Genomic DNA, 19,870 nt, shown 5'->3' on the forward strand with positions numbered 1-19,870 from the left:
TGGATAGTTAAGAACTTACGACCATGGAGACTGCAGGCATCATCGGCGCCTAGCTCTATGATTTCAAAGTTATCCTACGAAATGCAAGTTTTACACATTTAGGTATGCTCCCTTATGTTGGGAAATTTCTTCTTACTAAAAAAAAGCCTGTTTTTATGACTGACTCAGCTCGACGATTCGAGTTAATTCTCACTTTTAGCAATCTTTTGTTGGAACTGAAATAAGTCCAGGGATTACATCTTGGGTGGTAAGTCTTCTTATAAACCACCAAAGAGCGGATAAGTTTGGGCACACTGTCTTTGAATTTAAGAAGTGATCCAATAGTTCTAGGATTCGTAAGAACCAGCATAGGATTAAGAAAATGAAAGTGTTTCGTAAGTAGTCTGTGTAAATGTAGTTAAAAACTTGTCATCTTTGGTAAAAGGTAGAGAAGCATGACATTCTAGTTTAGGTACTATAGGCGTAGGATTTTTCGGTTGAAGTTTGTTGTTCAAGAATTTTTTGGGATATTTCCCCAACAAAAATTTAAGATAACAGGTTTTTTGGAAATATTTTTTAAGAAACTCATTCCCATTGTGAAAAGGAAGCCAGTTTAAAGAGAGCTGAAAGGGCAATAATAAAACACTGTCACCTATTCACAGCTAGGTCGACAGATGAAGGCAGACCAGGATCAACACACGGCCCGCAAATGTGTGTGGTGTTCTACCACTGGGTATTCCATTAAACAAAGATAAAATAGAACCGTCAAATGCCATGGCATAGGCTAAGATTAGGGAGTTAAGTTTTTAGTAACTAGAAACTTTATTTATTTATTTATTTATTTTTTTTTACATTCTCAATATTAACTGTCGCTACCCTTACCAATACTCCAGCTAGTCCCTTCATCCCAGTGCACCCTTTCCCCTGTGGTCTGTGCCTCTCTCTCTCTCTCTCTCTCTCTCTCTCTCTCTCTCTCTCTCTCTCTCTCTCTCTCTCTCAAACTGAGACGTACTGGACTGTTTCGAGAGCGTTTCTGTGGTAAGTTTCCTTAATTATGGATGCTGAAAATCTTACTTTTATTCTTAAGCGAGCTGATTTATTTATTTCACATTTCCGTTAAATGAGAGAGTCCTTTCGCTCGATTAATTATTGATCAATGTGTATTTATTTTAAGACTCATTCACATCTTAATGAGTGACGGTATGATGCAGTGATAGTTTCTCCTGATTACTGTCTATTCAGTTATGTTCTTGACAGATACACTGGGTTTCTTTTCCTTTCGAAGCCGAATAATTGTAATTTATTCTTGTTTCAAAAAAAAAATAATAATAATAAAAAAATAAAGAAGTGCAAATGACAAGACAAAGTCATTTTACTAAAATGTATAACTTGTCAAGGAAAATACTTCCAGTGTGAAGCATTTCTTTAATTCACTGCAGAATTACACTGCAGTTTTAATCTTCCAGTTTTTTTAGTGAGACTTTCTCTTATTTTCTGTGGCCATCTTAGATGAGCCCAAAATGTTAAGTGCCTCATGTGTATTCCGTGTTCCTTTTGGTGCGCCATGCTGTCCTTCTATTGATAAATATAATCCTGTGATCTGATAACATTCTACAAACTGACTATCGATAAATGGAAAAAGAACAAGGTATATCAGTCTTCTTCTCCTGCCCTTTCAAACCTTTCTCGACTTAAGCAGCGTTCGAATTGCATTTTCGAATTATTTGCATCAGTTTGGACAGCAGCCTGTTCTCTTATTTTCGCTTGAATTCAATCTAGTTTGCGTTTATGGAATATACCTTGCCAGGAATGTCTGTTGATAGATATAAATCTCTACCGCGCTTTTATAAATACAGGTAATTATCGTAACTCGAGGCTCATTCCAACTGGAGCATTCGGATAAGTCTTCAGTAACCATGGCAACGGATATAAACAAAGCGCTTGGGGATAATGTCAACACCTGGGCGGAGACTGGGGAGGATGTAACGACTGTCCAAACTTTTATTTTATTGTATTATTGATAAAACTTTTACTCTACCTGACGAAATGTTACTTTTTATTTTAATTCTTAAAACTGCAAAGGCCATTCTTTTAATTAATTTCTAGATTACACCTTTTCATTCACACTGCTGTTTTAATTTTGTCCGCTGGTGATCGGTGGCGGTACTCAAACGCCTGAGATGTTATGTACTCGCGAAAGAGTTTTAGGCTAATGTAGACTCCGTTGATATCATAACTCATTTATACTGTTTTGTTCAAATTTTCGAAGTGAATGCTCCTTTATTTCCCTTAGTCTTTTCTATGTATGAGCTGTATTTGCAAATAACTGTGATCAAGAATGCGTCCCGTATTCAAGTATTTATGAGAATTGTTCAAAAATATTTCCCAAGTAAGGAACAAGAAGAAATCTGACGTTAAAATTTTCTCCAGTATCATAAGAAAAGATGAAAGCCTCCAGAGAATTTGAAAGTCTAATGCATTCCATAAGATATCTCTTCGTTTTGAATAATAGACCGGGATGAGTAATGAAAAAAATCCTTGCATGAAAAGAAACTTGGATTTACTTAAATGTCAAGAAACCTTATAAAACATTCCCCCTTCTCCTCTTCCCCTCCCATCCCCCTTTCCAACCTCCCATTCCCCTTCCAATCTCCCTCTGGCCCCCTTGCCCCGCTCTCTTCCTCTCTTCTCTCTTAGAGGAGCGCGAGAGGCAAAAGAAAGAAGCGTCAGAGAGAGAGAGAGAGAGAGAGAGAGAGAGGACACAGATCCCTCTTTGCCTGTACAGCATGTAGAGAGTTTAATGTCTAAATGCCAATGGCTGACAGCCTGCCACCAAACTTCTGTCCAGAGAACACAAGCTTTAAGGGCATTCGCGTTAACGCCACAGTTACGTTCAAGAAAATAAAAAAAAGAGAAAAGACTTGACTTGGAAAAAAAAAAAAGAAGAAGAAAAAGAATGTTTCATGGGTTTGGTTTAGCCAAAATTAGAGATTCATTTTTACGGATAATGCTGTGGATGATCTGCTGGTCGTCAGGGTTCTGCAGAGGAGAGAAAGGAGTTTGGGAACTTTTACATCTGGTAGTTTTTTTTTTTTCGTGAAATGGATCAGCGCAAAATTTCTGTCAGTTGACCTTCAATTCTTCGAGTAATCTGTAATTTTATCGGTGGAGCTGTAATCCATCCACATCCCCAAAACGACCGCGAAACAGGGCAACGGTCGATGATTTTGGCGGTGTCGAGAAACTGTATTTTGAAATCGCGGTCGAGTGAGCGGTTGAGTAAGTTATAATCAGTTGTTGCAATCTTGCCCATTACTTCGAGTATTCTACTTTTTTCTTCTTTTTCGTGTGATGTATTCATTGCTTCGTCCTCATTTGTTTGGCTGGAAAGAATCGTAAATCCAAATTTGCTATCTGAGAGTCTACCAAGATTGCGTGCATTTCTTTTAATCATTAATGATTAACCTTTTGTAATGAATGCGAATTTCTTGTCCAGATAGGTTTTCCCTGTGTAGACAATCTTTATTTCCAACACTGTTTTGGTTACGCTTACCTTATGAAGAGAGAGAGAGAGAGAGAGAGAGAGAGAGAGAGAGAGAGAGAGAGAGAGAGAGAGAGAGAGAGAGAGAGAGAGCATGAATGAATTTATTGCATGTTTTAGGAGTACTTTACGTTTATTAATAAATGCATGCCTTCAGTTTTTGGAGAGATGACAGTTTTCTTGGCAGCGTTGCTTAGCAGTGCAAATGCAATAGCATGAGCTGAGCTTTTACTAGAGAAATATGCAAATATATATCCATATGTTTTTAATGTGTTGAGCAATTACAGTCACGTGTATTTGTGACAAAATTATCATTAACAACCCCGTTGTTTACAAACTTAAAAAGTTATTATTGTGGAAAAGGGTTGATTTCTGTTCTGTGAACAGAACCTGAATGCGATATATACAGCAGAGTCGAAACGAACTTACATCTCTTTTAATAGCAGAGTGGGTTAGGTCACTGTCACCCTAGTTCCATACCCTAAAAGCTGTAGGTTCGAATCCTGTCATCATATTTCTCACCATAGAGACCACATGGTCCGCGGCATAGTGAGTTCGGCATTAATAGGTTATCCGTGGCTCCGAGTTTGGGCGCATAAAGGAAGTCCTTTGGGATGAGAAGGGATGAGGATGCTAACCTCTACCCCTCTCCCTCCTACTTACGACTCACCACAGTCGATTAACTGTCAGATTCATAATTCACGGCTTAAATCAACAGAGACACAGTGGGATCTACCAGTAATTAAAGCAATACGGCTCAGCTTGGAAATCAAACCAAGAGCCTCTTTCTGGTGACAAAAGTGACCTAAACACTGGGCTGGGCATTTATCTCTCTATTCTAGATTATTTTTCCGTTTCTTGTTATTCTTTACGCTATCTGCCTTATTTTGGAGATTACAGTGATATACAGCACACAGGAAGGTTACATCTTACCTATAATGGTATGATGAGTAGTGAAGTACTTTGATAAGTATTAAAGGGCCCTCGAACCATTTAATTTTATTCTTAATAGTTTGCTTTACTTCCATATTTATATCCTCATGTCTCTTAGACCTGCTAACAATACCTACTACAGTTCTTTAGTTAGGAAGAGAAAGTTTTCCTCTGATGAGAGCAAAGTTAATTCCTGCCGCAGAAAAAATAAACAAATTCATACCAGCAAAGTTGTTGACAATAACTGAAAAATCAGCTATTCTTCTTTCTCTCGACTTGATAGCCCATCCTTTGCCTTCTCATGTAATTCTTATCTGTAAGTTCTTGGGGTTTCTTTGATGGTCGACTTGGATTGAATTCCGCTGCGTGTCTTCAATGGATATAATCTGTGAATTTTATCATGCACTTCTTAAGTACTATACTTAAAATTATATTATGAGTGTATTTACTGATTTAGTCCAATTTCAATATACAGGTGACCTCTCAAATTCTTCTGGTTACTGGTCTATTCTGCCCTAAAATGGAAAACTGCAGTTTCTGCAAAATTTTCGAAATTGAGATATGCCACCTATTGGGCTCGTGAAACACTAATACACAAGTTACTGCAGTTTCAGAATGATTCTTCAATGTTTTATTTAGGGGGTCCCATTTGCAGTATCTGCAAAATCAGTAGTAAGGCAAGGGAAAACTGCAGTATCTACCATTTTTCTCAGTTTTGTATTTTTGCAGATACCGCAGTCTTCCATTTTAGGGCAGTATTGATTCAATAACCACTACTTTAAAGTACTCAAGTCCTTATCTTTTCACAATTCTTTCAAACTTCGTATATTCAATCATCCTTTTTGACACTGGTATCCAGTTGCAGTAATTTCTGCTCATCATTGAGTAATATCTTTATGCAATTCAAGAAAGACTGGCATGAGGCTCTGTAAGCCAAACTTTTTCCTTATGGCTCTGTCCTTTCTATATGAAACTCATTTCCATCTGGTAGAGGTTAACACATGTTCCGTTCTCCTATTAAGTCATAATCTGTGTAATTCTATTTTCTTGTCAATTCTCTTCGTTTTCTGTGTCAAATGTTTCCTTCAGTCTGCCCCATTTCCTACATACATGTTCTTCAGCTGGTAAATCGGTCTTCCATAACTTTTCTGTATTCACTTTCCGCTAATAATTCTTGTTTAACTTTGTCTCTAATTACTCATTTTCCATACACCATCTCTGATCTTGAGATCTTGGAAAAGGACAGTCCTACTTTAGCAGGAGTCGGTGTCTCTGAGAAACGTTATGAAGCTCTTTCCTTAAATACTCCCGATCCAGTTTTTTCCGGTTACAACAAAATCTAATCTCTACTTCCAAAATACCAAATCTATTTCTAAACTAATTTAATTTCCCGGTAGCTTGTCTGAATGGAAAATCTCTGATTGAGTTAAATCCAACGACCCTTAAGCACAACTTTTAACCGTTTCTTCATATGCTCTTCAATACAGCTCGTCTGTTCAGTATGACTGACATCCACTTTTAGTGCTGATTCGTCAATTAGCTTGAAACTTCCCTCGGAGAGATTACATTATTATTCCCTATTGCTAAAAGAAGAATATTGATCTCTGCAATCCTTGTCTGGAACATTTCCACAATATTTGGGATACTATATCTTAGCTATGCTTTTCATGAACAATGGCAGTTCATATGGTCAGTGATCCTTTCACAGAACTTCTTCTGTAGAGTTACTTTTCCTTAAACAACAATGAAACTTTGTTTGGACCTCAGATGCACTATTCATGGCTCTGATACAAAGATAAAACAGGGAGTATGTTTATCAATAAGCCGTTTCCTCCAAGAGAAAAGGACTCTTAGAGGAGAACAAGACAATACTCACTGCTGAGTCAAAGATGATATCAGACACAGCATATACTTTCACACTGTGTCGATTCCTCTAATCACACTAAATCTTGCACCTCTATCTTGCTTACTCTCCAGGATGCCAGTCATTCATCGTTTTCACCAACCAATTATTTCCTCTTCTCTCCACATGACCAAGCCACTTCCAAACATTTATATCTTTTTCTCCATTTTTGTTAACATTTGTACCAAATCTTCGCTTTATCTATACATGATTTTACCCTCTCCGAGGATTACTGGCTATCATGGAGAAACTGTATACAGTGGCGGATTGACCGGTGTTACAAAGTTGAATGGAACAGTATAGTTGAAGGACCAATCATATATAAAAGAAAATAGGTTCCCCTTTAGCCTAAGGGTAAATGAATCAGGAAAAAAGGTAAGGGAATGTTCTCTGATTAGACAAGTTGGCTTATATATATTAGAACCCAAATTTTACAGCAACATACAGTCAGAGCAGGATAAGACCGCCATAAATTTTGATGATTAGGAATATGAAAAAGCTGGTGACATCTAAACAAAATCCAGAATAGTTCAGAGAAGCTGATCTAGGCATTGAAACTTTGTCGTTTTGCTAAGACAAACCCGAAATGATCTTTGAGCTTAATCAAATAGTGGGATTCATATTCAAATATGGTTTCGACTAGGGAAGACGGACGAAGAGAGAAGAATGGATGTATAAGGAAGAGGTAATATGGACGACTTATTCGTACTCATAAACCTTAATCGAATTCCTAAAATTGTTCTCTATGGTACCGGAAAAAATCAGAATAGAAGGCTTACGTCACGATAAATCGTCTACCTTAATGCGGAGATCACTAATTAAAGAGTTGTCTAAAACAGGGGCTTGAATAAAAGTTACATTTAACTTACTGGTTTAACCAAAAAATAAATTTTTTTTATACTTTTACAATGTAACACGAAACTGATTTCCTCACGCAAATTTAGAACTCACGCGCACGTAAGACACAGTTTACGAAAGAATCCAGGAAAACATTCATTCATCAAGAATTGTTTTACAACGTTTCGAACTTAAGCTTAGTAGATATCTGGGTCTGGAAGACTCTAAATAACCATGTCACTCCGTCATTAAAAGAAAAAATAATAGCGCGAGGAAAATAATGAATTTTTCACAATTCATTTAAATTAGAAAATTAAGTCCATGTATCTGAAGACCGATGTATAGCGTTGGTTATATCAAGGACCTTAGGTTATATATACTTAATGGGGTAGCTGAAATGTATCATATATCGAAAAAAAGCATAAATTTAAGAGTTATTTTCGCTCAGCATGAAGGTAGTTTTGTCAGCAGCGGATACTTTCTCAGCAAACAGCGCAACGATAGGCAATTTGCTACCACTGCCAAATAACAAGAACACATTTTGTGAAAGATAGTTCTTTCCGTCTTAGCTGGTACGAGAGAGAAAAGGGAACTGGTAAATAGACAACATTGGCTCATTATAATCACAGATCTCGTTTGTGCTTACCTTTCTTTTTTTAGACTCATGGATTTTGTATATTTGCTATGAGTTTAAGTACTTTATTTTTGTTCTTAATTTATAACAATGTGTCTTAATTTCTGGCAACGTAATTATAATCACAGATCTCGTTCGTGCTTGCCTCTCCTGTTTCAGGCTCATGTATTTTGTATATTTGCTATGAGTTTAAGTACTTTATTTCTGTTCTTAATTTATAACAATGTGTCTTAATTTTTGACAACGTAATTACACTATTTCTTTTCACCTACAATGCACATTTTATCATCTGATTTTATTTCCCTCCCGTTTTATCTAAGAAAAGACTTTTTTTTTTTATTTGAAAGATGAGAGAATAACGATTTACTGCATTACGCTGGTGTTACTCTTGTATGGGAACAGGGCTATTACAAACACACACAGTATATAAGTTTATATATATATATATATATGTATGTATGTATGTATGTATGTATGTATGTATGTATGTATGTATGTATGTATGTATGTATGTATGTATGTATATATACATTATATAAATATATATATATATATATATATATATATATATAAATATATACTATACATATGCATACATACATAATGTATATATACATAGATACATGTACAAATATAAATGCGTATGTAATGTATAGAACTCTGTAGTATCATTATATAAATAAAACTCTATATATATATATATATATATGTTGAATAAAATATATATATATATATATATATATATATATATATATATATATATATGTATGCATACATACATAATGTATCAGTAAATGCATACATACATGTACAAATATATATGTATGTATGTATGTATGTATGTATGTATGTATGCATTTCACTGAGCCACATTTCGATTAAACAACCTCATCACTGTTTCATTTCCATATAGAGATGACATACAAACCCCATACTAAGATGAAATTGAATAGAGTACTCAGGAAAGCACAAACAACCGGCGGTTCTGAATGTTTTCCGAAATTCGTATCCAATAATTTCCCGCCATATTAGTGCACAGGCGTTCATGAGTTATTAATCCCATTTCCATAAGTATTTTATTCAACGTTAATTTTGTCATAAGTGAAGTTTCTAACTGATACTAAAGAGTTCTATTTGATCGCTTTAAGCCACATCTATATCATGAATCTATAAACGGACTGCTATCGCTATATCAGTACATAGATGAGTTTAGTAAACAAGTTGCATAATTGCAATCCATCCCTTCATTCATTGTACTCCGTTATTGACCTTAATAGCATTATCACGCAGGGTTAGTCGCAACAGTTAGAATGTTGTAATATAGGTGTGTGTTACGCATTCTTGTTAACGAGGTACAGGTACAGAAAGCCTTTTAAAGTGATCAGTATATTTTGATGTTTCTGACAGGTGATGGAATGGTTTATATATATATATATATATATATATATATATATATATATATATATATATATTATATATATTATATATATATATATATATATATGTATATATATAATATATATATATAAATATATATATATATATATATATATTATATATATATAAATATATATGATATATATATATATATATATATATATATATATATATATATATAAATATATATATATAAATATATAATATATATTATATATATATAAATATATATATATATATATATATATATATATATATATATATATAATTATATAAACACACACACACACACGTATATATACTCGTGTTGTTTATATGTACTAATTTACTTTTCTCCAGTAATGAAGAACACGTCGAAGAGAGGTTAGATGGTTCCAGTTATGCAAATGAGTTATTATTATTATTATTATTATTATTATTACTTCAAAGATATTTTTGGGGGGAATATTTGACGATTTATCTAACGCTTGGACAATAAATATCATTGTCCATCATTCACTCGTATATAATAAATTCATATGTATTCATACGGGGAATGGTCAGACGTGGGTAAAATAAGCCCAAACTTTTCGCGACTGGTTTTGTAAATACACACACAAACAGAGAGAGAGAGAGAGAGAGAGAGAGAGAGAGAGAGAGAGTCTTCTCATAACTAGTAATTCTTTTGCTTTCATGTGGCATTAAAAATTAATATTTCCAGTTTCTGGAAAGCGGAAGTCTGCTGGAACGCGCGGCGAGATCGGGGAATAGCTGGCAACAAACGCTCCTACCCTTGGTTCCTATCAAGAAGTCGCCGAAATATTGTGACGGAATATTATCCACGCAATATCCGCGAACCTAAGGACCAACACAAGCCTGGAAGAAGACTCAAGGCTGGAAGAACCTTCAGATGTTTCCCCAAACCCTCTCTGGAAGAGGTCGGGGCGGGCCCAGGCGCCCGGTTACCGTCGGAGGTTAAGCTGAGGGAGGTTTGGGAATTGTGACCAGATTTGCGCGTTGCAGATTTCATATTGCTGTTGGACTGACGTTTAAAAAGTGAGTACTTAATATCTCTATATTCTTACAAGAATAATTTAGCAGTGTTTAAAGACATGTTCACCGTTCATAGAACCTGCAGAGTGAAGTGTATTGTCTTTCCAAAATAAATAATTGTTAATATTGTTGGAATGAGGTGACATTGACAAAGTCTTCTCGCAATGCTATCTGGCTATACTTAAGAAACTAAATCCATAAGAAAGAAAACAGGGGATACCCAGCAAGCTTGTTACATTTTTGTGATGTCATACACAGTACATTTAACTGGCTTAAAATACTGACAGACGAACAACGCAGTATTATTACGAAATGATAAATGAATCCACCATTGGTGGTTCGACATCTGAGATAAATCATTATCATCATGGCTCAAGAAGTAACCATTTTTCGACTGCTGAGATTTTCACGATTCCTGGCGGAAAGAGAATAAGAGGAATTGACGACAAGGAGACGTATGAGGGGTTTAGACTGACAAATCCGAAATCCCGCCAATATATTTCATCCATTCATCGACGCAGATCATCATAAAACCCTTTGCTATTAAAACATCTTGCTATCGTATTTGTCGGTACACTAAGAAGAAAATTGATTAAAAACCTTATGACCTCTTGTAGTTTAATCAAGCAGGAGTGGATTTTGAAAAACGTAGGCCTATAGAACAGAACAGAATATAGAATTTAGGCCAAGGGCCAAGAGCTGGGACCCACGAGGTCATTCAGCACTGAAACGGAAGTTGACGGTAAAAAGGTTTGAATGGTGTAACAGGAGGCAGACATCGCAGTTGCACTAAAGAACAATTGTTAGAAGAAGGTGGAAAGTCAGATGGAAGAAAGACAATATGAATGGAGGCACAGTAAAAGTAATGAAAGTAGTGGTAGCTAGGGGCATAAGGAGCACTACAAAGAACCTTAAGTAATGCCTACAGTTCACCGCACGAGGTGCAATGACGTCTACCCACCTATTGGAAAACGTAGGTCTATGGATAGAGTCTACGGCAATCGCTTATTTCATGTAGAACCTGTGAAAGGGATAAAGCTAAAAAAATAAATTGTTTTTGTCATTTGAGTTTTGCAGTATGTTGAGGCTTGTTCAGTACACTCGCTACTGTCGGTGACATTAGCGTCTGAGGGTGGAGACCAGATGAATTCACGTTTCGAGTTTTGAGTTTCCTGCCACGCCCGTTTGACCTTTTGTTACAAATTTAAAAGATTTGACGGTCACCGCTGGTACTCACATGCTGATGCAAGTTTTACCTGTGCTTCTATTGCCAATTCTTTTGAACTGATTTTATCGTTGTGGATGATATAAAATGTAGGCATATAAATTTGTTTGTCTACTTAAAACGAGCTGCTTTCATATACTTATTTCATCTCAAGTTTTTGTCGTTCGTACATCAGATTTTTCCTGTGATTTTTTTTATTCTGTTAATGTCTGATATATAATCTTTTTTTGCTTTTGATTGTTAGGTATTGCAGGCTATTCTGTTTGACCAATAAGTTTTCGTTAAGGGGTAAACTAGAAAAAATCGTAACAAAGTGACAAAGATTAAAAGGGTGTCCTCACTTCCGGTATTTGATATAAGACTTGTATTCCGTTTATATATTTCTATCTATTTCTTGTGAATACTGGAACCATCGGGAGGAGATTAATCTTATAATCATAAAGTGATGTTTTCTAAAAAGCGTAAAGCTTATGTACAGAAACACAAATATAGATGTATAGATTTTTATAGATTTCTGATATTTGTGCATTCATTTGTATACTAAAATTCCATAAATGTTGCCGTCAATATTCGTTTAGGACAAAAATGGCTCCACAGGAACTTGCACTGGTATCTTGTCGGTAATTTCGAGTTCAGAGGTCCACTCATGCCTCTTGGAATGGAAAGGAATATAAAATTTCGACCTGTGAAGTCATTCAGCTCTAAAACGGAAATTGAGAGTAAAAAGGTTTGAAATGTGTAACAGGAGGAAAACCTCGCTATTACACTATGAAACAATTGTTAGGAGAGGGTGGATAGCAAGATGGAAGAAAGGGCACATGAATGGAGGAGGTACAGTAAAAGGAATGAACGGGGATGCAGCTAGGGACCGAAGGGACGCTACAAAGAACTTGAAGTAATGCCTACAGTGCAGCGCTTGAGGTGCACTGACGGCCCTACCCCTCCTACGGGGACTCACGCCTCTTATTCCTTTCAAATTATACAGCAATTTCAGACAGCCTTTGTGCAAGGGCCCGTGCCGGCAAAAGGCCAACTTAAATCTAAATCAACTAACCAAATAATTGATAAACTTGACAAACTTTCTAACCATGCTGTTGAATCCAGAGGGTTTCTGAAATTCCCAGAATGAAATTAAGAAATTTTTCCTTCTTGCTCGTTTCTCTCTTTATCCTCAGATTATCATCTATATTCTTGCGTGTCCTTTGCGTTTACAGGCTTCTGAATTGCAGTTTTTTCTATACTCTTTACCACTCCGGTGGCTCTCGAGCCTCTTGGTGGCCCGTGGCCGCTGCAGACCTCTCCACGTTACTTTGTTGAGCGCTGAATCTCTCCAGTTATTCTCAGGATCCCCCACTGCCAATTCTCTTAGATCTCTGAACATATTATCTTTCCATATCATCCTCGGTCTCCCCACCAGTCTTCTCCCTTCCACTGACCCTTCCATAACCCCTTTAGGCATTCTGCCCTCTTCCATTCTCACCACATGTCCAGCCCAACGTATCCTCTGCGATCTTACAAAGCTAGTTATTAGCGGTTGTCTGGTTAAACGTCACATTTCATTGTTGTGCCTTCCCAAACACCTTCATCTGAATTGCAGTTTGGAATTTATAAAATCATCGTAAGTGTCGGTGCGTCAGGTTGCGTATAAGTGCACAGGGTATAATCAAATTTGTGGCGTACGGAGAGATTTTCCTATTAATGCAAAATCATCAGTGACAGCATTATTGCTTGTCTGTGGGCGGGAAGGTGTATGTGAATTCAAGTTCAAATATATATTTTACATCTTCCTGCTTGATATGGAATGACATTTTATTTTCCCACCAGAAATTCAGAGTAGTTTTTTTACAAGAAACTTTTCTTCTAGTCATTTTTAGCAAGCATAGTGACGGAGTTGTCGACCAACTCTTTCTTGAGTTTCCACGAAACTGTTTCCATGTTTTTTATTTGGTTCCATTACCTGCGTTTCCAGTGTCTTTGGTCATAACTTCGAAGTGATTTATAGTCGGCGGGAGTACGCAATATCATATATTTCTTTGCTTAAGAATTCACGGTATCGTCATTAAATTGACGTATGTTAAAAATCCACAATTATAACGATAATAGTATTATTTATCAGTTAACAAGTAAAAAAATGCGGCGAAGTTTCTTCGGCGCAATCGAGTTTTCTGTACAGCCGCTACAGCGTATAATCAAGGCCATCGAAAATAGATCTATCTTTCGGCGGTCTTGGTATAATGCTGCATGAGCCGTGGCCCATGAAACTTGAACCACGGGGCGGTGGTGGCCTATCCTATATCGTTGCCAGAAGCTCGATTATGGCTCACTTTAACCTTAAATAAAATAAAAACTACTGAGGCTAGAGGGCTGCAATTCGATATGTTTGATGATAGGAGGGTGGATGATCAACGTACCAATTTGCAGCCCTCTATCCTTGGTAGTTTTTAAGATCTGAGGGCGGACAGAAAAAAAGTGCGGACAGAAAAAGTGCGGACGGACAGACGAAGCCAGCACAAAAGTTTTCTTCTATAGAAAACTAAAAATCCACAATTATGTCGATAATAGTATTATTTTTAACAGTTAAAAACACAGACTTTCGAACAACTGAGCGGTGTTCTTCCTCAGTGCTTACTTGTTTTTTAACGTTCGAAATCTTTGTTTTTAACTTATACAAATAACACAGTCTGTTGATATAATTGTGGATTATTTAGTACGCAGTATATTTCTTTTCTATTTAAGGTCCGGTGATAACAAAAATGTTTTTCATTAGACGAATTCGTTGCTAAACGTTTGTAAGATTTTTATTTTTCATTTTCCATCTGAACGCAACCTCTGAATAAAAATTCAGTTTCTGAGCACTTTCTTTAAATGGTGACGCTAGTCTATCATTAGTATTATAAAGGATGGTAATTGCTTTATTACCTATATTACTGGTTGACATTTACTGAATACGCTTGAAGCACCTTTACGTAACAGAAATTTTTTTTTTCTCTGTAAAATGTGCCAGAGTTCTTCTGCTCCTGATCCGGAGTATTTTTAGGAAACTGACTGACGGCCCGTACTTTTATTTTTAGCGGAATATACAGAAGCTTGATATGTAGCCATTCTCTGTCAATCCAGCCTTCGCCGGTAAATGTTTTTTTGAGGCAAGGATTTTCATATAATTTAAAATGTTGTTATTGGGTTCCTGATTTGTGATAGTGATTAAAAAATATAAGATCATCAGCATCACTCATCATCACTTATTCCTATTATTAGGTTGTCCTTATGGTAAGTGGCGAGAATTTTCATTTATAGATTATTTTTTCTACCTTCGAGTTCTCTCTTTTTACTTTTTTTTTATTTGTGGAAGATGGTTGGATTATAATGTCCTCAGTCATGGCTGTAGCATGTAACGTTTATTCTTTGGTATCTTTCTATTTAGAATATATCCCTATCGTCATTCTTTGCAGACATTTTGATAGTTAATTAATATGTGCTCATGGAATTTCCGCTGATGTTCGTGGGCCTTGATGTGGGTGTATACATCCAGTGCCCAAATACATACATACATACATACACACAAACACATGCGCACATAACATATGTATGTATATATACATACGTACACACATATATACTATACATATATTATATATATATTTATACATATACATATACATATACATACAGTGTATATATGTATATATATATATATATATATATATATATATATATATATATATATATGTGTGTAATGTGTGTGTGTGTGTGTGTGTGTGACCGTTATATCTAGAAACAAATGCATGTTTACCTTAGTCATTCGTTTGCTTACTAAATCTCCGGTTTGTAAGCCACGGCTTTGTAAAGGTTAGAAAAAATAATGTTAGACCTCTCATCCTCCGTTCAAAATACATTTGCGCCAATTACGAACGACCATCAGTTTTAGTTTTCTGTAAAAGAAAACTATTGTGCCGGCTTTGTCTGTCCGTCCGCACTTTATTCAGTCCACATTTTTTCTGTCCGCCCTCAGATCTTAAAAACTACTGAGGCTAGAGGGCTGCAAATTGGTATGTTGATCATCCACCCTCCAATCATCAAAAATACCAAATTGCAGCCTTCTAGTCTCAGTAATTTTTATTTTATTTAAGGTTAAAGTTAGCCATAATCGTGCTTCTGGCAACGATATAGAACATGCCATCACCGGGTCGTGGTTAAAGTTTCTTGGGGTGCGGCTCACACAGCAATATGCCAAGACCACCGAAAGATAGCCGTGTTTTCGGTGGCATTGATTACACGCTGTAGCGGCTGTAGAGAAAACTCGATTGCGCCGAAGAAACTCCGGCGCATTTTTCACTTGTTTAACACTGACTCTAAACTGATACTTTCGCGATTCATTAAAAACATAATTTACAAACAGCGAGCACTCCAGGTCACAATAGACGCATGCAGTGGGAAACTGTATAATAATACAAGTGCTTTGACAAAGCATGCATAGCTTTTGGCATTAGGAGCACGCGACAAAAAAAAAGCAAACGATGTCTTCGTTTAGAATGCTGTTGGGAATGAGCGAAAGAGCGTCTCTTCATCTCCCGAAGGGATCTAATTACCCAAATTGTTTCTGGCGTTTTGTAATCCGCCCTGATTTACGGGGATTCCACTTGTCGCCGAGATCAGGCCTAATGTTCAAGGTGAATTCATTTGGCAGAGAGAGAGAGAGAGAGAGAGAGAGAGTTAATGTGTGAGACTAAGCACAAACTTACGAAAAGTAATAGGTTCAGTTTTAGACCGATGCTGTTAACTATGACGATCAACACTCAAATGGTACCTTTTATTATTATTATATTTTGTCTTATTTTCCTTATTTTTTTGTTAATGTTATCTATTATGTTAATTTCATCTTTCCCTTCGCTAGGTCATGTCCCTTACAGCAGGGCTTTTGGGCATTTATTCGCTCGTGTTCCTCCGAAAATAGATCAGGCGAGAAATTATGTCCAAAATGATAATGACCGCAAGAAAAGCTGATTTCCCAACAGAGTGTTTCCATCTCTAGGACATAACCGCCTCCCCCTCCCCTCCTCCTCCTCCCCACCCCCTCCCCTTGGCATGATTTAAGAGCGAGTGACCCTTGTATCGCCTACCCTTGGCATCCATAAGAGAAAAGGCCGTAATGTCGGGCCTTGGCAGAGGCGACGCCGCGAAAGAAATCCTCACATTCTCCTTCCTGGGACGGCACTTGGGATTCGGGCGGGAACCTCATCTATCATATAATGAACAACGTACCGACCCACATAAGGCGATTAATTATCAAAAATGACCTCCGTGAACATTCGTGGGTCCTGGGAGGGGGCCAAAATTATTCAACTTTTGTGTGACGTGAGCTACGGACATGTTGAGGACATGTTCGAGGTACATGCCTTCGCCGGCCGGCCCTCTCCATTATGCAGACGACACCTTTCAATTTATGAAGAGGCCGCGCAATCTATTTGCGTTTTAACATCTCCCGCCTTCAATTTTAATGAACATCACTTATGGTATATCAATTCCGTGTGTTGGTTTTGAGGGCTGATCTCGGAATCGGCGATCAGCCTGGGCGATGTCCCGTGAAATTTGCATGAAGGTACTTTCCCTAAGGCTGCTTTTTCCGTCCTTTACATACAAAAGGCGAGGCGAGATTAAAACGTTCCTTCTGTGGTTTCGACTTTTACTCCGGATTATTATGAGGGGCCATTTTCAGAAATGGTTAAGGCGAAGGGAAAAATGGTTACTTATTTCACATGCTCCGATGTGGTCGGGGATCAATTATTTCACAAGACATAAGCGACTAGTAGTTCTGAGGAAATTTTACGGATGTAAAATAATTGTCGATTATTCCCTCACGTACAGATTGCTGGCATATCCTAAGTAAGCATTAAATTCAGCTGCTCGTCCGTAGTATTTTACGCCTAAAATGCAGATTCATAAAGAAAAAATTAGAAAACTGATAAAACCAAGCTAATAAAAAAGAAAAGCAGATGATGCTGGCTGATGCGAAGTGCTTAACATTCTGCCTCTTTCTCCTCCTCCTCTTTGGCGGGAAGCGATTTTAATCGGAGCTGACCTCTTCTCGGCCACCCGTTGAAACTGGACCTTTTCGAAGTCCGGGCAAATTCGAATATGATTTTGCCGCTGGTTTTGTGCTTTTGATGGGAAGTCTAGACCCCCTGGTGACCTCGTTTTGGATTCTTGGATGCGCGGTTTTGCTCCATATCGGTTTCGGGTTTTTTGTTATGCTTTGTGCTTTGCTGTTGTCGTCGGGTGCAATTCCAGAACATTTGTGTTAGGTCTAATGACTGATGATTTTGACGATCGCTGGTGTTTTCATCTTTCCTTGGCATGGAAACTTCTTAGGAAGTTATAATAGTCTAATGAGTGATGACTATGGCGATCATTGGTGTTTTTCATCTTTCTTTGATATGGAAACTATTTTGGAGGTTATGATAGTCTAATGGTGATTTCAGTGTTTTTTTTTCATACTGATAGGAAAACTATTTTTGGAGGCTTAATAATTATCATTTCATTTTTGTACGGAAGGAATTCTACTCCTTGGTAAGGAAGAAACGGTGGCAAAGATTAAAATCCCAAAAATTAAATTAAAAATTTTTTTATTCAAGAAAAAAAAATCTTGATTTCGTGAAAATATAAAGACAAAACACCTAAGATTACAACCCGAAAATTAAATTTTCATAAAAAAAAAAAAATCTTGATCTCGTGAAAATATAGACAAAACACCTCCACCAGACACTGAAGCATTCCGGATCATCAATATCTAAAATTTTTTTGAAATCTAGAGAAAGCTTATTTTTGTTGTTTTATTTATTTATTTACCTGCTGAAAACTGAAACAAGGAACTACTGTGAGTTCTGACCAGCTCGACAAGAACTTTCTTACCCGAGCACAGGTTAAAAAAGTGATAAGCTGTGAGACTAATATTGAGTTTCTATTTTATGATACATGTGTGTGCCGAGAGGGTGGCTTGTATCACGTGACCGGCGGCAGTGCATGAAGCATAAGAAGCTCATTGCAGAACATATGAGAGAGAGTTATAGAGCATTGCATGTATTTGTGCTTTTGTTTTTTTTCGTGTTTGATCTAAATATGATAAATTTTTCTGATCTAAATATGATAATTTTTTCTGATCTTACTATGATAAATTTTTCTGATCTAAATATGATAAATTTTTCTAATCTAAATATGATTGTTTTTACTGATCTTAATATGATAAATTTTACTAATCTTAATATGATAAATTTTTCTGATCTAAATATGATAAATTTTTCTGATATAAATATGATAAATTTTAAAAATCTAAATATGACACATTTTTCTGATCTAAATGTGATACATTTTTCAGATCTAGATATGATAAATTTTTCTGATCTACATATAAATTTCTTTATCTAAAAATGATACATTTTTCTGATCTAAATGTGATAAATTTTTCTGATCTAGATATAAATTTTTCTGACCTATATACGATAATTTTTTCTGATGTAAATATAAATTTTTCTGATCTAAATATGATACATTTTTCTGATCTAAATATGATAAATTTTTGTGATCTTAATATGATACATTTTTCTGATCTAAATATGATAAATTTTTCTGATCTAAGTATAATAAACTTTTCTGATCTAAATATGGTATATTTTTCTGATCTAAGTTTGATAAATTTTTCTGATCTAAATACAATAAATTTTTCATGACTTAGCGAATATTATACGTGACAACTACAGGTTGCAACACTGCAAATCTCTGCAATTTATTTTTATCCTTAATCACTGAGTATTTAGCATCCATGTGCATTCAGTGATAATAAGCGATAATTCGAAACTGATTGAAATTCGGACAGTGATAACAGCTAATCTTGTCTTGAACGCGTTTTTAAAACGCGGTCAATAAACCCCGGATAAGTGGTAACTGCCAAACTAATTTGATAAATCGAGGAAATTTGAGTAAGCCTAAAATCAGTTAACGGGGCAATTCCGTGAGTCGATTTCTTTAGCCTCTCTCTCTCTCTCTCTCTCTCTCTCTCTCTCTCTCTCTCTCTCTCTCTCTCTCAGTTATCGTTTTCCTTTCCTATCGCACTTCCCAATTCCTTTTCTTCCGCATTTCCAGTTCCTCTGATAAATTCACGCCGAACATTGGCAGCAACTACAGCCGACATCATCAGCCGCAGCAGCAGCAGAGAGGAAGCGATAACAGCGGGGATAACATTGATTTCATAAATACCGAGGGATAACAACCTGTCAACCGCGGTTTTGAAATCCACGTTTTATATGATTGCGTTTCATGGCATTCAAGATTATTTCCTGGATGTCCATGGCGGACGCC

The sequence above is a fragment of the Macrobrachium rosenbergii genome, chromosome 2 (assembly GCF_040412425.1).
Source record: "Macrobrachium rosenbergii isolate ZJJX-2024 chromosome 2, ASM4041242v1, whole genome shotgun sequence".
In the NCBI taxonomy this organism is placed as follows: Eukaryota; Metazoa; Arthropoda; class Malacostraca; order Decapoda; family Palaemonidae; genus Macrobrachium; species Macrobrachium rosenbergii.